This window comes from Motacilla alba, chromosome 4 (assembly GCF_015832195.1).
Source record: "Motacilla alba alba isolate MOTALB_02 chromosome 4, Motacilla_alba_V1.0_pri, whole genome shotgun sequence".
Lineage (NCBI taxonomy): Eukaryota > Metazoa > Chordata > Aves > Passeriformes > Motacillidae > Motacilla > Motacilla alba.
In genome coordinates this window covers 36,105,411-36,127,040 of record NC_052019.1, presented here as the reverse complement: position 1 = coordinate 36,127,040, position 21,630 = coordinate 36,105,411, and the positions used below count along the sequence as shown (strand labels likewise).

The 21,630-nt window shown below is 37.9% G+C and overlaps 1 protein-coding gene and 1 long non-coding RNA gene across 5 annotated transcripts in view; one reads left to right on the top strand and one right to left on the bottom strand.

Moving 5' to 3' along the window:
• GALNTL6 (polypeptide N-acetylgalactosaminyltransferase like 6) overlaps positions 1-21,630 on the top strand; it is a 432,689-nt gene that overhangs the window by 366,700 nt on the left and 44,359 nt on the right. The window lies entirely within an intron of this gene.
• The window catches only part of LOC119700019, a 94,137-nt gene continuing 80,536 nt past the window's right edge, over positions 8,030-21,630 (bottom strand). The window contains exon 5 of one of the 2 annotated variants that reach the window (XR_005256634.1): positions 8,030-20,890. This is a non-coding gene — a long non-coding RNA (uncharacterized LOC119700019). The remainder of the gene's footprint in view (positions 20,891-21,630) is intronic. The other variant, XR_005256635.1, reaches the window with a different exon arrangement.

Sequence of the window (21,630 nt, the reverse complement as noted above, 5' to 3'; positions counted from 1 at the left end):
GTAACCAAAATATCATTATTCTAGCTGGAAGACAAGTTTTTGTCAAGAGGCAAAGGTAAATGCCTCCTCCAACCTGTGAAGTGAAAATTATGATAAACACTCTGAAATTTGCTGTGTTATTTATAAAATTCTATGCATGTCTCTTGATATACCAGGAAAAAATGATACTCAAAAGAATTGACATCAGTTCTTTGATAAACTGCCAAGACAGTATCCTTTGTCAGGGAACAAGATTCTTGTATAAACTTTACTCATTTCAAAATGTACCTCTTTTGTTTGTGAGAAAACAGCACAGAAATATGTCTTCAAGTGAATTACTTGGAAAATCAACCCCTGTGATGTTTTCTGTTTTTAAGATGGCGTATCAGTATTTTCAGTGTTGGAGAGGCACTATAGGCATGAAATTACAGAAGTCCATTTGCCTCCTGCAGAGAATGAGATGCCTGCAAGGAGAGAGGAGATTCCATGCCCTCCACTCTCCTTGTTCTCCAGCAGAAAGTTTAGCTGATGCTGCACAATTTTCCTGGCTTTTTCGTGCTAGGGCAAATAGCCACTCTGTTTTCCCAGGAGTGCAAATGACGTGTGGACATGCAGTGAACTGGGAGTGGAGAGATGGTGATAGGCCAGGAAGAGCACAGTGGGAGATCAGTAACAATAATTTTCCTTTTCAAAGCACTGCAAACATGCAAAGGACCTCTCAAAATACCCAAGGAAAAAGTAAACAGCAGGGAAGAAAGTAGTTTGGAGGAGTGTTTTCAGACCACTGCCTGGGGAGCACAGGGCAATGGTTTTGAAGAGACTCCCAGAGGACCCTGAAGGAGAACAAACCCTAAGCTCTCAGTCCACAGGAAATGTTTTAAGTCCCCAGCTCTTTGCTTTGCAGTAGGTTTTAATGCCTAGCCTGTCATTTAGTGATTTTTTTTTTTGACAGAATGACAGTTTAAACAGCAAAACTGTTCAAAGCACAATCTTTGTTCCTGACTTGTTCAAAGGGCATTCAGGGAAGACGAACAGTCTTTTGTCAGTCATATATGTGTAATTAGTCAATACAGCTTAATCATATGGTCCCTGTTATTTCCAGGGGTATTTTCATTTGATCTTAAACCAAACAACATAACCAAAACAAATAAATTATTATAAATGTTGTATATGAATTAAATTGCCTTAATTTTTACACTTACCTTACTGCATTTGCTTGCGTTTCCATTTCTGCTACATAGGGATATTGTTATTCTATAGAAGAGTGATGTTAAGAGACGTGATTGTGTTTTTTGTAAATCACAAGGTATTATTGCTATTGCAACCAATTACCAGTATGAGTTCCTATAATAGTAAGTTAATAGATTAATAAATTTTTAATGCCAAGACAGAGTATTGTGACTGTCTTAATGGAAGTGGTAATACTTTAAAAATATTTGTATATGTACCAGAAGGTAATAACATGCTCATAATTTCTGTAGGCATGAAGGGACTCAAAATTTATCAAAATGTGAGTATTGGAATGCCTTAGACTGTATTTTTTTATACTGTCATGTTTTTTTTAATGTTGTATAGCAGGATAAACTGATCAAGTTTATGAAAATACTTGAATTTACATATTTGTGTATTAAAAATTATTTTTGCCGTATTACTTTCATTAGTAGTTTGTAGAAAATGAAAGTTTCCTAAGCTCTGCAGGCACAGCTGGCCCTAGGCTGTGAGACAAGGAAGGCTGATAGATGGGCTTTAACTGCAGACAGATTTCATCTGTCTCATCTAATACTTATTAAGAAATCTAACTTCGGTTAAGTTGTATTATACAAACCTTCAATTGTATCAAGGACTGCCAAATAGTTGTTTTCTGCTTTTACTGGACTTACATCTCCACCTACTGGCTGATTTGACAAAGTCCCTTTAAAATATTAAATGAAATTGAAGTAGTGGTTTCGCCTGTAAAAGCTTTTCTTATTCATTTATAGACACATTTTTCAGGTGAGGTTTGTTTGAAGTTGCTTGGCCACCTATAATATATGAACTATATAATGAAGCCACTGATTTTAAACTCATTGACCTATGCATATTAGCTTTGGTCTTAATAATGAAAATATGACCGAATTTTTAAATCAGGAAAAAATATCTATCTATCTATCTATCTATCTATCTATCTATCTATCTATCTTTCAGTGGGAATGCATGAGTACATCCAATAGCCAAGTACACAGTACACCTATACAAAGTTATTCCTGTATAACTCAATAAAGATTAATAGCATAAGAAGAATTATGAATTATAGCAGTAGAGAAATAATTTTTTAAAAGACAAACAGAAAAATGTCTTGTAGCAGAGCACTCAGATGACCCATCGGGTAATTGTCAGTATTACTGCTGCATCCAGAAGGAAAAAAAAAAAAAAGGCAAAGGAAAAAAATCGTAATGTCAGTTTAGATTTAGCAAAAAGAACAGGCTGAAACTTGGTAACAAAAAGTTCAAAGTCAAGGCGGACTGACAGTGAGAACTTCTTTCAGAACAGTGTCATGTGTTGGTAGCAGTAGAGGAAGAGGACAGCTGTTTGTAGAAGCTGATGATCATAGATAACAATGACTCTTCACTGTGGTAACAGCTGTGAGAAGGAGAAATGCAATCCTGGAACTTATTTTGCCTGTAGCCTTTGGCCCTGGTTACAAAATATTTCCAAATCCCAGCTGACCCTGCTCCTTCTCCTCACAAGTCAGGATATCTCCTGGCACCCTCAGGTGGGTTCTGTCTGTTCTTCTCTTGTCTTTGAGATGCTACAACTTCACCTGCATTTCCAGAGGGAGATGGTGAGAACATTAAACAAACACAAAATTTGAGCACAGGGTGTTTTTCCATACCTTAGTCTTCTCCAAAGATTTCCCTTTCTGATTCTTTATCATGAAGCTTTCACCAGTGAAAGCTGATGTCATGTCCTGTCTACCACCACTTTAAAACCTTTTTACTGGCATTTCTACTTAATTTTTGCTAAATTAGCATGTTTCTTGCTTCAGAAAGCTTCCTACTAAAAATACATTGGTAAAATCTTAACTATTGTGAGGACCCTTAAGTACACAATCTGCCTAGAGGTCATACAAAGAATAAATACAGTACAGTGCATGGTGAAACTAGAAATCTGCTGCTTGGGTTGAGTAATAGTAACTCACATACACTCCATTAATTTTATGGAGGTCAGTTTAGATCTAGATACCACATCAGGTGCATCTACAAAAAAGTCATATGAGCCACCTAGAATTAAATATCTTCTTCTGCAGAAGTTGGTGTTAAGCAGTGCTAGAATTCAGATGCTAAATGATCTAGGTTTCTTTTCCATTTGTTTTTTTTTTTTTTTGCCTGTGAGCAATTTCTTCAAATACTTACAAGAATAAGTCAAAATAGGAGCATGCCCTGAATGTGAAAGTAGCTATTACCCAGCTGAAGCAGAAATATTCCAAAAATGTGGAAGATAACTGAAAGAAAATTGAAAAGCACTTTGCTTTGTATCTGTAAACAATAGGCACCAGCAGAAACCTTGAGACAATCTCTGTGGTTCTCAAGATAGCTGATTTTTGAATGCTTTCATTTGACTAAAATGGAAGAATTAATTATGAAACTTAAATGAATTTGTGAGTTTCTGTGTGTTTTTGCATGACATTCCAGACATAAAAAATTTTAAAAATACCCCAAAAGAAGGGGTAAAAGCAGAAAGATGTGGAGTTCAACCCATAAAGCAGGAACACCAGCTGGACTAGAGGGCTTCCTGCAGATTGACAGCAGCAGAGATGATGCCTCAGTTCTCTGAAAATACTGGTCATTCTGGAAATTAATTGAACATACCTGAGCAGTCAGGTTGTTTAAAAATACTTGATCTGTCAGATGATTCCTGGTCTGTTGCTGAAGAGAGCTCACATCCTGTTTCAGTCTTTACTTCCTTGGCCTTTTGCAGCCTCATTTCATGAAAGACAAGCTCCATATTCCTCTGGTGGTTCTGGCACAGCGCTAAGTTTATTTTCACATCTCCATTTTGAAAAGTGCAGGCCAGATTTGTATGCATCATACTGCATGCAGTCCTCAGCACCTGAGCTATATCTGTCGGAAAGATCTTTACTAATAGATCTTAAAGTTGTGTTTGACCTTTCCAGAGCTTATCTGCTGCTTGTTTCTTCCATTCCTGAGCAATCCAACCTTGCATATCTCAGATACCTGGGGCAGCTATTCTTGCAAATATTCTATTGATCCAATTGTTGCTCTGACAAAGTAAAGGACTCAAGGTGTATGGAGAGCAGCAAGATGAGATGTACTTGAAAGATTCTCCGAGAACTTTGATGTCGCTTTTCCAATACTTGGATCCATTTTCATTCAATAAGCACTGTCCTCTTTTTTTCACTTCCATTTCTAGTGAAGTCTGAAATTAGCATAGCTTTTTAGTTTCCTTTCTTATTTGCGACATCATCATTGATACTAGTAGCATAGCACTAGGAATAGTTATGGTAAAGCTAGTGGCAGAAGTCAAAAGTATTTTGGATCCTGTATGTTGGGAAGAGGATTGTTTTGAGTTATTTGGTCTATCCCAATATAACTAACATTTGACATCTCTACATTTAAACTACAGTTTGTCTGGGGGAGAGGTAGTCCATGTGAATCTTAGTTGAAACCTATTTTGAACTCCTCAATGTCATCACCTTACCTTAACAAAGATCCTCTTTTATTAAAAAGCTGATGTAAATGCACTAATTTTTCTTTTGTTGTTGTTGTTGGGTTTTTTTGGGGAATTTAATTTTTGTAGTGTGATTGGCATATGTAATAGCATGAAAAAAAAACCCCACATTTTAAGGGAAGAACTATAGCAGCTGATAATTCTGAAATTTCTGAAACCCACAGATGAGCATATGCTACTGGTGAGCAAGATTTCAGTAAGCAGATTTAGCAAGGGAGTCTGACAAGGATGACTAGCATTTTGATATTCAAAATGCACCTTGAAATTTCTGGTGTCTTGTATATTTTCTGTTTGTGTAAATAAACTTGGTGTTAGCTGTAGGTCAGTGTCTCTTAATAATTACATTGGACAATTCTGCCTTTCTGAGCCTTTTTGTCTCTCTCTGGGTTTTGTCCCTGTAAGAGTAATGTTAACACTGTACACATCCTTCCAGAGACACAATAGTAATGGGAAAAGTAAACTAAGGGGTCCATAATCCATTTTTCAAAGTTACTTAATTCAGTCTGAAGAATGCAGTGTTTTGGAGAGTCTCTTGTTGGGACACAGAAAATCTGTAGATGAGAACAATAGCTGGAGCAATAGAGGCTCTTCACAGTGCCAGGGGCAGGGCTGGTCGCTGACGTGCTGTCAGATTTGTTAGCTGAAACAGATCCTTGGGGATTTTCATGACAGCTTTCCTTTCTGCACATTGATATTCCTCATTTCTGAATTATGCAGCATTGCTGCTGCTTAGCCAGAGAGTGTCTCTGGAGCATAATTAGCTAAGCAATGTGTAAAAACAGGAAAAAAGAAATGTCCCAATTATATATTCATTTTTTTGTGAGTACTTGAATAGCAGTTTAAAATACCAGCTATAGTTCACAGGAACCTGCAAGCCAGGGCTGGAAAACTCTGGAAAAGATAGCCTAACCTCAGTCAAATTAATACCAAAACTCCTATGGTATGAAACAGGGCAAAAGTTAAACCTTTCAAGACACGTAAAAACAGACAGACACAAACTAATGCTGATATATGACCTATCCTACATCTACCTCATTTTTAAGAGAAACAGAAGGACAGCCCCTTTCTCCATGTGTTAAATACCTTGGTTGTTCTTTTTCCATTCCTTACATTTTTTGGAAATTGAAATTCATTTCATTTTTACCAAGATAATAATGAGAATATTTGGCTAGTGTTTGATCTACTACTCTTACTGCTGGAGCTACGTTTTGCTAAAAAAGGAATGATGTTTCAGGATTGGGAGCTTGGTAAGTTTTTGATAAGTGTCTAGGTGCCTAATGTTTTTCTCATGGTCATTCAGAGTATTCCCATTTGGTTTCCCTTCAATAAAAATAGGCTGCTTTAGTTTGAAGAGTGCTGTCTTTCTTGACAATGATTGGGACTCTCTAATCCATGGCAAAAGTTCCTATGAGGTGTGCAGAGTATGTAACCTGTGTCTTTGCCATGTCTGAGGTATGTGGAAGAAAGAGGCACCTTGCTCAGTGCCAAGTGACCCACTTTGGTTTTTCCCTTGGAAGACAGATGTTTGTGTAGGTGGCTGCTGGCTAAAATGAAGCCTTGAAAGTCTCTGAAAAAACAATGTACGCACTTCTTGGGATGGAAACAAAATTTTAAGGAAATTAAGTGAGAATTTTTTTTTAATTCCATATGCATTTAATTAAAAGAAATTACTTCTTGTTTCTTTGACCTTTCACGAGGAGCTTTTAAAGAGGGTTTTAAAAGCTTTTATTTGCATCACAAGTTTGAGTGTTATGAAAGCATCCTACTAAAGTAGAAAGATATTAATACTGAATTTTGTAGATGAAGCACAGAACAAGTGACTTACCCTAGAGCCTAAAAAACAGGAGTATCCACACAGGACACTGTTGAGGCCAAATTTTGCTACCATATCTTAGACCTTCTTCTTCCATTTTCTCCAGCTGTTAGCTTTCTTTATAAATTAATTAATTTAAATTAACTAGTTCATTAGCTCCTTGGCAGAAATAATTTTTAAAAATCAAGCATTTCCTAAAATATTTTTGGACATATAGTTGTCATGTATATGAATTTGAGTAAACAACTCAAAAATAAATGTCACCAATATTTAATGGCAACTAGAATCTCTTTCACTTGGTCCTCAGCTGATGGATAAAGAGTTTTATTATTTAAAAACAGGTGGAAAATACATTTCAGCTGTCCAGTTATGCGCCTTATAGGAAATCAAGTGGCCAACAGTATATTTACACTGAAGCAAGGAGAAAGAGCAGTATCATACCAGGTTACTCGGTTGACTGGTCACGACAAAAACAGTTCAAATATGGAACTTCTGATCCATGAAGATAAATTTCAAAATGTTATTACTGAAATAATTTTAAGTGGAAAAGATGCTCAGAGAAAAGTGCATGCAAATATTTTATAAGCCTAAGAAGTAAGCTGATTTAAACAAGGAAAGTGTTTTGAATTTGAGATTTCTGAATGTAAATGTCAGTGTTACTGTAAATAAATGAGAAGAATCAGAAACGCTGGCATAAAGTCAAATGTTTTGTTAGAGTTCTTACGTTTTATCGTTGTCAGAAGTAAGCTTGATGCCTGAGTAAAACATCCTGGAGGACAGACTTAAAGCCAAATTAGCCAGCCATCCATATTAGTTACCTGCAGGAGTGGTGTCATAGTTGGCTCCAGGCACACTCCAGCTGGTGTTCTGCAAATGAAATACTGAGTGTCATCAATCTGAGTGCACCTTGCAGACACACTTTCCTGCCCTGAAGGTAGGGCTGCCACACGGACAGTAACAACAACAAGCAGAGGAGGTGAGCCAGGGAAAAGTTGTTTGAGGTGAAGGTTGTGTTCTCTGTGGCTTCCCCAGATTCTTCCAGAACTGGAGTGATTGTGTGACTCTGATTTCAAGCACCCAGAAACCTGCAGATCTGGGGCATCATTGCAGGTGCCAATGATACTGCTGGGAAGAGGTGGGCATATTCTTCTGGGTCTCAGAAGCAGCCTAAAATTTAGCATGCTCTCAGGAGCTCTCTACACTGTATGCATTATGTATGATGCAGGGATTACCCCAGTGATTTGTAAATCTGATCTAGTGTGACGAGGAGGAGGATTTGTGTGGTGTGCAAGGTTATATATGCTTGCTAAAAAGTTTTGGGACAGGCAAAAGACAGGTGTATTGACTTACTCTGGATGAGGGAAGAAGGGAAAAGAAAAGGATGATGGTAGATACTATAGAATACTTAATCTGTGTTTAAACCAACTAATTCAGGAGTGGTTATGGTGGCATTGGGTTGATGGTTAGACTGGATGATCTTCAAGGGCTCTTCCAGCCTTGGTGATTTTGTAATCATGAAGAAGTACATAAGGTTTTCTTTGATCATGAATCAAAAACTTGTAAGAAATACTAAATAGTGTACTTCAAGTTATCTAAAATGTAATAAAAATATTAATACAGGCTTGTCAGGAAGTGACCCTGTCACAGAACTATAATTTCCTTCTTTGATGGGGGATGTGGTGCCATGAAACACAGGGCTAAAATGAGCTCCCTGCCGCCGGGTCAAAGAGAGGATACCCCTGCTGTGGGATAGTCTGTCACACTGGTGGCTTGGTGCTGCCTCCTGTACTTTACAATACCCGCCTCCAGGAGCCACGTAAACTCAAGTAAACCCACTGCACTCAGGAAAATTGTCTTGTTTTCTAGTGCTTGAGTGAATTCAGCAATTTGAGGAAGATAAAGCTGCTGTTCCATGGGGATAAGACCACACACCTGCAGGCTATAGCAGGGAGGGTTAGAGGAGTGAGCAGGGAGTTCTCTCCCTTTGGGAGCAGCAAGACATTAGATACCTTTAGCAGTATTAGGAACTTGGCTATTTAAAAGAATAGGGAGGCAGTGATTGTGACCATTCTAAGGCTTTTGGTGTTGCCAGTATTGCTTTGCCCTAAAGTTGGTACAGTGTGGATACACCTTTATAGTCTTTATTTTTCATCAGATGACCACGACAGGCTGAGAAGTTGCTGCCAAAGAGTAACTCTGAATGGTTTGATGTTAAACTGTGAGACTGTCTCAAATATTGATGCAGGTCCCTGAGGGAAATGGCTGTACAGAACCATACATCCTAGTTGAGTGTCTTCATTAATTATGTGAATTACAAACTCCAGGGCTTACAAATCTTTGAGAAGATAGTCAAAATGTAGTATTATTTGGTCCTGGCAAATTGAAGAAATAATTAGAAGGAACTTACGTGAAATTCAGCGATAAAAAGCAGAATGCCACTGCTGAGGAGAAATTTAAGGCATAAATGTGAATAGCTAGTTAGCACGGTGACAGGAAAGGATGACGGTGTTATATTGTTAAAGAAAGTTCCATTTTCATCGTGTGATGTGTTAACATCCATAAAAGTTGCAGGCAGATATTCCAGTTTGCCTATCTGTCATGGACACATTGCCATGTCCAGATTTGACCACCATATCTGGGAGCCATGGAATAGTCATTTGGAGACTCCAGATGAGCTTCAGAACAGAAAAGACTGATACAGGGAGCACATTGTATCTTCTGATATGGAAAAAGTAATTAGATAGTGTTGAGTTGTTCCAGTGGAGACTGGGGCAGGTTTTTCACAGCTGTAGCATTGTTCCCCCTTTGTTTATTTACTGAAGTTTGCATCAGCCAAAGGCGGTCTGTGACGTGATCAAGGAGAAAACTTTGGCTAAAGTTCATCAGCCCTTAATATTTTACAGAGGATTGTATAAAACTTCAGTGGCAGTGGTGGTTTACTTGTGTACAGTTAAATTTTTTACTATGAAAATTGCTTTTCCACAGACAAAGAAAAGGGCTTAGTGATTTGCTGAACTCTCCTGCTCAGTCAAGGGACTTAGTTTAGTAACTGAGATGGGAGGGAGGAGTATTTTTAATTCACTGATGTACTTCATTTATGTATTTGTTTCCTAAGAGGGAAACATAATAATGAAATCTTTTGTGATAAAGTCAGTTTGCAAGGCTTACAATAACAGGAAATGTTTAACTTGAAAGGGTTTTATTTTAAGATTTATAATACTTTAAAGCAATTCAAAGAAAGATGCAAACAATATATTCAAAGTTAACATTTGGGGCATGTGTAAAATAATATTTCAAAAAGATTGTTTTAACTGTAGGCTCCTATATAATAGCACTAAAAATGTATTATAGGTCAGTATAAAGGCTCAGCTAGAATGGTTTAGTGACTGTAGAAAGACCTTCTCATGTATCAGTTTCTAAACAAACATCTTTTTTGCAAGAATTGATATTTCAAAGGATTATTTACATCAGCAGACAAGCCATGCACTTCCTCAAAATGGATTATTTCTGTGTTCTACTACTTACAGAAATAGATCATATACTGACTTCTTATTAGAAAATATATTTAAAAGATCTTACATTAGTCTCCACCTAGAGTACAAATTAGCTGTGCTTCTTCGGTAGAACTGTAGCTGGGAAACTGAACTCAAAATCTTTCATGCGAGGAAAAAAATGTTCCTGATTATACTCCTTTCTCTGAAACAGGAACCTTTTATTACATACATTATTTGTCAAGAATACGATGCATATTTCTTGCTCCATGCTTGGCTGTTGGCTTTTGTCTTGATAATGAAATACATTCACACATGTTCTGAATGGATCATGACAGTGGAGTGAACTTCATTATTCCACAGAGAGGTGAAGGAATATTGGCTCGGTTGTGTGGTGTTCATCATGTGGACACCATTGCTCATGGCAACGGGAGTTTGTGGAGAATGACATTATTCATTTGGAGTTTTGCCTGGCAGCCATCTTTATTGTTAGTGCACAGCAAATAATGTGATGATCTTGAAGGACTACCAGGAATACATACATGGATCTTGTGCTCACATCTACTGTAAATTTCAGAGTTGTTCAATTTACTGGAACAAAAATAGGAAGACTTTTTTTCACTGTCTCCTAATTTTCTTCTTAGTCATCACTTCAGATGGCACCTGTCTGTAATTAGAGTCTGTTCTACAGCAGAGTGTGTCTTTAAAAACTTTGAAAACCCCAAACAGGTGGTGCATCTCTTGCATCCATTTCTCTCTGATTTATTAAATCCCCCAGAAAGTGAAATTAAGTCTCAAGGTGAATCCTTCCCCTGTGATGCAGGAAGAGGAAGGTTGCTTTGTTTGTTGCTTCTGCATGGGGATTTGGAGTATGCTGAGTTTTCTCCTTGGAAAACACAGGTGTATAAACCACTCCTAGATTAATGGCAAGGTATCTAAAGGGTGTTGGTACAGACAGGGTGATGTATGGAGGAAGAAAACTGCTAATGCAGAGCATGCTGTGTCAGATTTGCTTGAAGCTGTTCTTCCTGCTCTGGAAAGAGAAGCAATGAAGACAAAATGCTGACCTCTGTGAAGCTCATTCTTCTTCTCAGAAAATGTACTTAGTCTTTCTTTCTTGCTATTATTCTTTGTCAAGAAATTGTACCTTCCAGGTAGAGCAGATTTCGGCCTCCAGGAATAGTTGCACCAGCAAGTGATTGAAAGATACTGTCAGGAAACCACTTCACCTAAGCCCAAAACACTGTTTAGTTGTGACCATGTCACTTTTCTGCCTCTGTGGAGAGATTAAGCCTCATCACTAATAAAAAAACTAAGTTACGAATGGATGAATGGAGTTCTTTTAGTAATACTTCAAAGCAGATTTTTTCCCCTTTGGCTTGTTTGCTTTGCCACTTGCTCCTAATATTAATTGTTAACGGAATAACATCCTGTGTAATCACAGTGGAAGCATGGTTCTGCTTTTTAAGTATAGTTATGAGGAGAAAATATTTATAGTGTTCTGTTTCATTTTATCTTCATTTATAAGTGTAGCATTTAGAAGAATAGCAGCCTATGTATCAGAATCCTCAGAATTAAAGCTTTAAATACAACTCTGTCAGTGCTAATGATTTCAATCTTTGACCTGCATTTCTGTGTTTCATAATGTACTTATTTGTGTTTTGCAATTTGTATTTTAATTGCCTGTCGAAGAAGGTTCATGCATAACATTCTTCCTTTAAATCTTTCATTAGGTTTTTTTTTTTTCCTTGTCAGCAGAACATGGCTGAATGTTACAGCAGCTGCTTTACAACCATAACTCTCCAGTCTTACTGCTGGTAATGACAGCCAACAATTTACTGTGTGTATTAAGTTAGGTTCTGCGTTGTTGTACAGGGGAAGTTTTTAGGAAAATATTTTCACAAATGTAGGACACCAAATGTCAGACTGCCCTAATTACTGTTCTTCTCTACAATTTCTATGGGCTTTCTTCTCTTCTGCTAGCTGGAGATGAGTGGTTTGAAAATGTTTTCTCTAGCAAAACATTCAGATGTATTATCTTGGTCTTTATGGCATCATAGTTCTCCTTTCTGCTTAGCTGGTAGTGAGGGATTATTTTTGTTTACAAAAGTAAGTGTCAGGAGTGAAACCTGCTAGTGAGATCCATGCTCCTCAGTTCACACCAGCTGCAGAGAGAAGCACCCCTGAGAGTTTTTCAGGGAGTCTGGCAAAAAAAAGTTTCCTAGGCAGGGAGTTGGGGAACGAGCTGTAGGACAGGGTTGAAGCCAAGTATTCAGGAGACTCAGATCAAGATATCAAAAAGAAAGAAGTTTATAGTGACAGTATAGACAGTAAAGATTTCTGTCCTTTGGAGGTGTACAGATTTTATTCAGTCAGCGTAATCTGTGCTGAGCCTGGCCACCAGATAACAGGTGATAATCTCAAAGATTAAGGGTAGATTACTGCAGGTGATGTAAATATCTGTGGGGCTGAAGTAGTGTCCCACGGTGAGAAGTTTCGGACAGATGGAGCAGTTTGTCTCCTTGGTGGAAACAGGTCTGAGGCCTGAAAGCCCATCTGTGTGCTGACACTAAGTCGGGGTTGACAGCAGCACCTGAGCCTCTCACTGAGATTCGATTCATGACCCCAGGGACAGCCCCCACCTTTGAAGCTGGGGAAAAGTGAGGACTCAAGGCCTTGAAGTGGACCCTGAGTCATCTTTGAATCTGCATTTGAATTATTTCTCAGAGGAGCTAAGAAACTCGTTGAATGAGAAGCACGGAGCACTCTTTGTGTGGTCTGTAAAATGATAACAGTGTTACCAATCCCTCCTATGAATACCATCAATTTAATGAGACCATGTGTCAGTAATGATCTCAATGATATAGACCCCATTTGTTTGAGGTAGTGGATGTGGCCAATGATGGAGATCAAGTGAAATTACAGTTCCAGTGGGGTCAGTAGCTGCCATTGCTGACAAAGATTTTTCTGATTGTTTGTGATAAAGGATTTGCTTTTTCTGTTGTGTTTTTTGTGTTGGTTTTTGATGGGTTTGCAGATGGTTCTTTTGGAACCTCTTAACAATAAAGCCTGTCTAGGTTAGATTAGCTTGGTTGGTTAGAGCACTTTGCTAATAATGCCAAGGGTGTGGGTTTGATCCCTGGACAGGACACTTACTTGGGGATCCCTTTCAACCCAGAAGATTCTGTGATCTTCTCACCACTTACAAGAGATCTTATTACTGTTCAGCTTACCTTCCTGCCAGTTCAGGATTTGATATACCTTTTTTTGTGTTTTCTAATGGTGATAGGACTGTCTCTAATGCATTTTTTTTAATTATTTGGGCATTGATTGCCCAAATCAATTTCTCCAAACCTTGAGATGTTTCTTAAAATAACCATATTTTTTTTAATATGTATTATTAGTCGAGATAAATGTAAAAGAATAATTTTTTCTGGGAGCAAGTTTTCTGGAGACAGGAGTCTTGGGGTTTGAGTTAATGCAGTTACATTGCTTATATGTTATTTTTTTCTGATCTCAATTTTTTCTTGCAGTATTTTCCTTATAGATATCTACAGGTTAGGGCGACCCCTCTTGATCCATGTGCTGTTACATGGCAGGCAGTGGGACAGTGCTGGCACAAGAGTATCTGGGCTGTGTCAGCTTCTGGATCCAGGAGAGAAAAAGCTTGCAAGGCAGCTGCAGTCTCTGTTGGTGAGTCACCTAAAAGCCAGCAATGTACCCAGTCCAGCCTGAGACCATACCATCTCTCGTTATCCTGCTTTTGAATTACTCCCAAAGGTGCTAGCTCTTCTTAGAAATATATCCTATACAGCTAGAAGAGGATTTTAATGTGCACTCTCCTTGGGTGAAGGAGGTTGACTGTCTCACATGCACTGTGTAGGGATTCTCGTTCCCAACTCTGAGATCAGTATGGTTTGCTCAGCAGTTTCCACTATGGCCTGTGTAAATTAGCAGAGCCCCATGGCAAACTGATTAGCTGTATTTGCCTTCAAAGTCAGGTGCAGAGTTCACATACTTAGCTTAATTTCACTGCAATTGATAATAAACTAGGAAGGTTCATTCCTCTGGTTTTCCACAGCCTGTCCATCTTTACAACATTAAATTAAAAGTAGATGCTATCATGGCATAATCAAGTGCTCAACCTCATCAGTTTTCAGGTCCTTTGTGCTCCATTGAGAAGTACTTTTCAGTGTTTTTTCTGTCAGTTCTATACTTGAAAAGCTGCTTTCAGTGCTTCACAGTTTCCACAAGAAAATATTCTTGTGTCTCTGGTGCAAACTGGGAGAAATCTAATGCCTGGCTCCCCATTACCCTCCAAAATAGGGTAACATAGCAAATTATAGAGCTTTAATAAATGGCAATGATGCATCTAAAAGAACATTTGCAGGATTCCAGAATACCTTTGGCTGCATATTAGCCTCTTCAGGCATGATTTTTTTTTTCCTTCTTAAAACTTAACATTCATGAAATCTTTGACCACTGGCAAATGGATGAGCTGCTTTTTTGTAGCAATGGCAGAGCTACAGAAGCTGTGCCAAGCTCCAGCCTCCCCCCCTCCAGCCTCCCCCCCTGTCAGCATGGAATCTTTTCAGGCTTCTGCATTAATCCCCAAAGACAGACATAAATGAAATATTAAAATTACCTTTTGTCCCTACTTCCCTGCTTGTGTTTGAAGCAGTGTTTGTGCATAAGGTTGGAGTGGGGGCACTTGCTGACAGCACTGTGGAAGAAGTGATCAAAGGAATAAAATTCATCCACATCCTCAGCTCCACGGCAGATCACAGCCATATCATTAACTGTGTGTCTCATCTGGTTAGCCTAGTGTGAGAGCTCTGTCTGCTTGAGTCAGAGTCACCAGGAGCAGTCTGTGGGACCCTGAAGAAAAGCCAATTCCATCAGGATGCTAGGCAGCAGTATTTTTCAAGACTTTGCTAAAAAATCAGGAGAAGGTTATTGTAACTATACTTCCACTTATTCAAAATCTTTGCAGCTCAGAAATGTTCTGTACATGACCTTCACTAACTATTCAGTCTGATCTAGTGTGTGAACAATGGCAGGAACAGAAAAGAAAAATCACTGAAACTCCAGGTGCCATTTCCTTGCAGTGCTTTAATACTAACCCTTCTCACTTGCCCACCTGAATCAATTTGGTGTTGCACAAACAAAGCCAGAGCCTGAAATACTGCAGGACATCCAGAACAAGCAAAGGCTTCTCTTTTGTGTGGAGTTTATGGTGGTGATTGCAATTCAGCCTTGATTTGCAATTCAGCCTTGTTGGTCTTTTTTCCAAGTCCCCAACTGCTACAAATATGCACATGGTGCTGTACAGAAGCATGTGGTGTATTTATCAGAAGGGCTTCTTTTCCTCGCTGGTCATTCTTAAAACCACCCAAGCTGCTGGGTGTACACCTTATGTACAAAGCTATTTTGGGTCTTTAAATCTACTTTAATCTGCAATAAGTACATAATGTTTTAGAGTTCTAGAAAACATAAGGCTGTAGTAATCCAAATAACTTAGTAAAAATCATCTGTAACTTTTAATGGCAGACTCCTAACGGATTTGATTTGTAATCTAGGAATCTGCCTTGGGAGGACAGAGTCTGAGTTAAAGGACTATTTTGAAAATAAGAACCTATTTTCAGGCCAGTGGTTATGTTTCAAAAGGCACCATTTATTATCTTAAATGAAATTGAAAATTTCTCCTTGAGTTTAAACTTTGCTTATGATGCTTTACTGGGCTTAATTAAATTAATAAAGCAAAAGTAAGCCCTGGAAGATCATTTTCTGGTTTATATCTTCCTGTATAAGGAGGGGAAGAAAACTTTGGATAGCAATTCTGTTCAGATACTGCCCCCATACGTTCTGAGAGAACTTCATCGAAGATAGTGATGGGATTTAATGAACTGTTGTTATTCACAGAAACATGGAATCAAATCAAAGCTCAGCAAAAGCCAGGAAACCTGAAGTTCCTATTTTAGGGACAGTAGATACTATTTTACCTCCAATCTATCTTTCTTTTTACATTTAATTTTCAAGGATTATAATTTTCAAGGGAAAATTATGAATGCAGATAATATCCATCAATATGAAAAGGTGCTAAACCAACAGAGTTGTTTCAAATTGTGTTTAGAGGCTGTTTTTGTTTTCTCTAGTAGTTCTTCCTACTAATAGATTGAAGGATTTTTTGCTGCTGTTGAACCCCATGTGTCCAGGATCTATCCCTGCTCATGACATGAATGTGGCTCAGCTGAGGGGCTGCTCTCAGCTCTGCTTTCTTGCTTTTGCAGCACTCAGGCCTCAGTCTTGTGAGACTGCTTGTGTATGAGATTTGTCTCTTTAGCATGACTTCCAGCTGTTCATTTGCTCCTCGGTTTTATCCTTCTGAATATCCTTGCCTGCAGGACATTTCCAGAAGCTTTCATTTACTTTTACCTTCAGGATGCTCATTTGTGCTGACCCACCTGCTTAGTTTGAGTGCTGTAGATCTCCTCTAACAATAATTCAGACAGATTTCTCTTGGATTATGAGAGGTAATTATGGGAAGGGGAAGCCTTTCCTTCAGAGTCTTCAATCTCTACCCAGCTAAAAGAGCCTCATCATCCACATACGGACTCATTGCTTTTTTACAATACAATTTTTTTTAATTAAGTTTAGTAGTGTAATAAGAAAAACAAGAATCTGTGATGAAATTACAGTGGAAACTTCTATAAACTGAAAGTCAAGCACTTTTAGAAGTTTCTTTGTAGCTGACTCTCCACAGCTTTCTAGCTCACGATTTGAAGAATGGGGTTTTATCTTAATATTTCTCAAAAAAAAAGTGGAGTTTAAAAATTGAATGTGATTGTAGAGAGACTTGGAAGTTGAGTTTAATACAACTTGGCCGCTGCCTGTTTCAGCACAATGATCATTTGAACTGGTAGTTTACATACATTTATCTAGGGTAAAAGTTGTTCAGAAATAGGGACGCTTGAGTTAAAAAAGAAAGAGTAATTGCTTTAGGTTAATGTTACAGAGACAGATTTTACTTTCTGAGTGTTGATGATTTTATAAACATTGAAATGGGTCATGTTGCTAGAATGGATAAAAGATAAAACAATGCCTTACAGAAATATTTGATGTAAAAGAGTCGGTGCATTTGAAAATGCATTTTAATTGTATTTGCTTAGAGAATTAAGTATATAAAGTATTCCACTTTTTTTTTTTTTACTTCTTGAGAAATTCACAAAGCCTTATCAATATTCTTTCAGCTACTTTGACATCTTTTACTATGCACAGTATAGAAACTGTCTTTAGGTGGAGCAACCACTAAATTTTTATTTATGTCATTTACTTTCTTAACCTACATCACATCCTTGCCGTCTGATCAATTCCTCTTAATTTCAGTTTGATTTACTTCTGCATTCACTTCCTCAGAGTAGCCAAGTCTATCACTCACATTACACATTCATAAATTTGAATTTTCAGGTTTTTTCAAACTTTTATTTAGGATTAGTGTCAGCTTCTGCTCTTTGCTTTGAGAAGCTTTTTTACAGTATCAGGACTCACTGCAGAGAGAAGCTGGAGCAGTCAGCAGTGAAACAACGTAACTGAATTTATTCCCCCTCCTGAGGTGCCTTGCTGTGGTATCACCAAGGTGAAGGGATGCTTCTTGCTTGACAAGACATTGAAATTCATTATAAAAAATGCAGAAGCCTAGCCCAAAGCTGCATTCAGTAGGTCACCAGTCATTTCTGGAGCTGCCATTGTGCCAGCAGCAACATTGTCCCTTTCCTCCTTTCCCATTACATCCCTGGTGCCACGAGGTCAGTAGGACCTAGTCCTGATTTCTGTTGTGGGCTGTTTGCCTTGGTTTTGTATAATGTGCCAGTGGGTTTGGCGCTGAAGGTCAGTTTGTCTGATGTGTCCTGCACGAGATGAACTCCTCTCTCCAGCATTCATCTATCTCTGTTCAGTAGTTCAGCACAGAGCCTTCAATCAGTGTGGGTTATACAGAGGGGTGCAGAGTGCGATATGTGCCGTTCCTTGGATTCAATTACAATGGCCAAATTTCACTGTTCCGGGCAGGTGGCTCCTATCAGTGCACATCACTGATAGGAGTGATGTGTACTGTGCACATCATCCAGCACAAGTACTTTCCCATTTTCATTTCCCTCATTTTCGTTTTGCAGGCTGTCAGAGCTTCTCTTCCCTTCTCACAAATCCTTTAGTTCCACTCTGTGTATCACTCTTGCAGTGTAATGATTCTAAGCCCTGCTATGCAGTTCTCTTCTTTGTAACATACCACATTTGTTTCTATTGCAAGTAGCTTCACGCTCCTTTGAAGTTCATGTCATTTTTCTCTTACTGTGAAAATTCATAGGTGAAATTATCTCCTTTCCTCTGCATGTTAATTGCAAGCAGTTATAAAAATCTTTGCTGGCTACAGTTTGAGCTACTGCTGCACTTCTTTTAGTGCAGCTTTTTGTTTGTAAGCGATCTTTCCCCGTTAAGCATTTGCCTGCCTTTTTCTCAGTCTATATTTTTTGCAAAGAAAGTTTTGTGGGGTTTTACACTCTAACTGAATCAAATTCTTTTTCTATCTCAGCACAGCAATCCTTGACCAGTTGGGCTATTTTTCAATCAGCTAGCTTTTACTTCCAGTATTGTTCTTTCATGTATATTCAATGAGTCTGTGCAGTGGTTCTCAGGTGAAAGGATTGTTACAAATATTTTTAAGTTTAGCAACTTTACCCTTCCAGCTTTTCTGATGTTTTAGGAGCATTTGTCCTTTTAGAGTTTTGACCATAAGCACTTTACAGCTTTCCACTGTAATTACTCACATAATATTTTGCTATAATAGCTCAAGTCTGATTGTTTAAGCATCTGAGTAGGACATTTCATTAAAAAATTTCTTACAAACATAGCTTTGTACTTGACATTTCTATACAGAAGCCACTAAACAAGAGATTAATTCTTCTTTGGACTTAGTGCAGTTCTTTTATCTGTGTAAGTGATCCTATTGATACATAAGGACTTTTCATATCAGCCATGATTGCAAGACTGGACTCTTGCCTTCATATTTTGGAAACAATTTAAGGCCTGTTCAGCAGTAGCTGCTTGTGGCATGGAGTGGAATTCATGCTGTGCCAAGCACTCAGTTTCACACAGCTTATTACTAATTCCACTCTAATGAAAACCAAAAGGCCATCCTGCTTTTCCTCTTCATTGCTCTTCCTACAAAACAACAAATGTCAGAACATCTTGTGGAATAGGAATTAATGGGGCAACATTACATTCAATTTCTTCACTTTTTTTTTAAGGAAATGCAAAAATTATGGGTTTGCAATGGTTCCAGTCATTAGGTAGTTTTGTTAATTGCAATAAATGTTCTGAACTTTCACATCTAAAGAACAAGGGGTTTCATTACTCAAGATTTATCACTGGAAAAATCTTTCTATTCAAATATAATTTGTAAGTATTTGCCAATTATTTTGGAATTTTAAGTCTCTGATTTTTTTATCTTCCATCTGATTTACCTGCAGCAATTGCCTTTTTTTCTAGACCATTCACTGTACTGAGGGAAATGCTTAGGAAAGATATTGTTTCGATGAGAAGTAGAGAAATCCTGCATTTTCCCAGTGATTTCTGGGACTACATTTCTTCTGTCAGTAGCAATTTAGTTATAAGCATTCTCGTTGTAAGTCTTTCTTTATAAAAGGATATTATGTTTTCATCATTTAAAACCTGAAGTCAAAAAGGACATGTTGTAATTAGATTTACTTTGGTAGCAATTGAAAATGTATTGTAGTAGTCAGAATCCTCAGGGGAAGGTTTCTACTAAAATCTCTATTTAATTTATTCGTATATGAAAATACAGTCAATATTGAAATATGAAATGTCAATAAAAGTAAAAAAGTATTAGCATTCAGTATATGTTACACTGCACAGCCTTGCCAGTTTGGATTTTTTTTCACAAAGCTTTGTTTCTCAAAGCTTCTATGTGCTTTTAAAAAAGTAATCTCTAAAGGAAAATGAAATTAGTCTGTAAGAGTCATGAAAATGGGTAGTTTAATTTTTTTTTTAAGCTACCATATAGAAGTGAAAGGAAAATTATCCATAATGTTTCTCATTACCATGAATGCAAATGAGGGGATAATTTTCTAACATTTATGTGTGAGATTCACTGGCTGCCTGATGGTGGCAGAGACCACTCAGCTGTTTGCTTGCTATTTTATCATCTCTACTGCCTTGGATAAAAGACAGCAATCTAAAAAAGTGTTAAGGCACAGAAAATATGGCAGAATATTCCATTAACATGATGTCCTCTTCAGTAAATGTCTAACTTACGCATGGATTCCTGAAATATTTGCCAGTCCCAAGTTCACTGCCAAATCCCAAACCAGTCGCAAAGGGGGAAGTTTTTATTTTCCAGTCAGGGCTTCTAGGATGATACCATCTGCTCCCATAGTCCCAAATAAACCACCAGCAGTAATTCAAAACAAAAAATGCCCCAGGATGGAATAATTTTCCCTTGGGGCTTCACTGCTGCAAGACACAGGGCACAGGACCCAGTTTCATGTTGGCTCTCTGCTAAGGAAACATTGCCTGGAAGCCATCCAGGTCTCCCATGGCTTTGTCTTTTCTTCTCTCTCTGACCAGCCATCAGCCTGAATGTGTTCCTTCTGGCCTCTTGCTGTAAGACTCATAAGGCTAGTGTTGATCTGCATTGATGGAGTTGCATGGTTGGGTTTGACTTTCTAAAGCGTGTAGTTTCCCTCCTGTTCAGCATAGATGCCTTTGTGTTCCCCTTCTACCACAACTTCAAGGAGTAAGTTGAAGAGCAACATTTGAATTCTGAAAGCTGTCAATGTATTTACTGCATTAGAAACGTGGTCTTCTTGATAGTGAAAGAAAATGAAAAGAGAAAATGCTTGTTTTCCAGTACAAAATTCCTGCTTATAAATTTACAGTATGTTTTTGTCATTATTCTCTAACAATAACCTTCAATATTTGTTTTCTATATAGTCTGTGAAAAAGACTGAGTTAATTTAAGAAAATGTCACATATTTATTAATGGAAAAAATGGAAACATGAGAAGCATAGCAAATTATTTGCCTATAAGTCACATTACCACTGTGAGACACATTTGAGGAGTTCTAAATGTTCAGGAAAGCAGATGTTTAACTCCCAAGAGCTTCTCTTCAGCCATCCTCTTTCACCTTTCTGCCTTTCTCTAGCCAGCACATATGAGACTGAAATTAATCGAAAACTTTTGCTCACTTTCAAATGCACAATACTTCACATGGAGTACTGAGACTCATTAAGTACTTCAGCAGTTTTTCAGAGTCCCTTTCTTTCTCTGTTACTTAGCAACAAACAGAACTTTTGGGGAGGCTATTGGTTTTTTGGCCTTGGTTTTGTTGGGATTTTTTTTTTTAAAAAGGAGTTTGTGCATGACTGTCTGCCATTCTCTAGAACTACCACATTGCCTGTTTCTCATCTGGAGCCCCTTTTTGGATGAATAAAGGTAAATATTGTTTGGTTACACTACTGTCATCTATGCTTATCTATGCCTTTCATAACTTCACAATTCAAATAAACATTCCTACAAACACACCCAGAGGGCAAACACACACA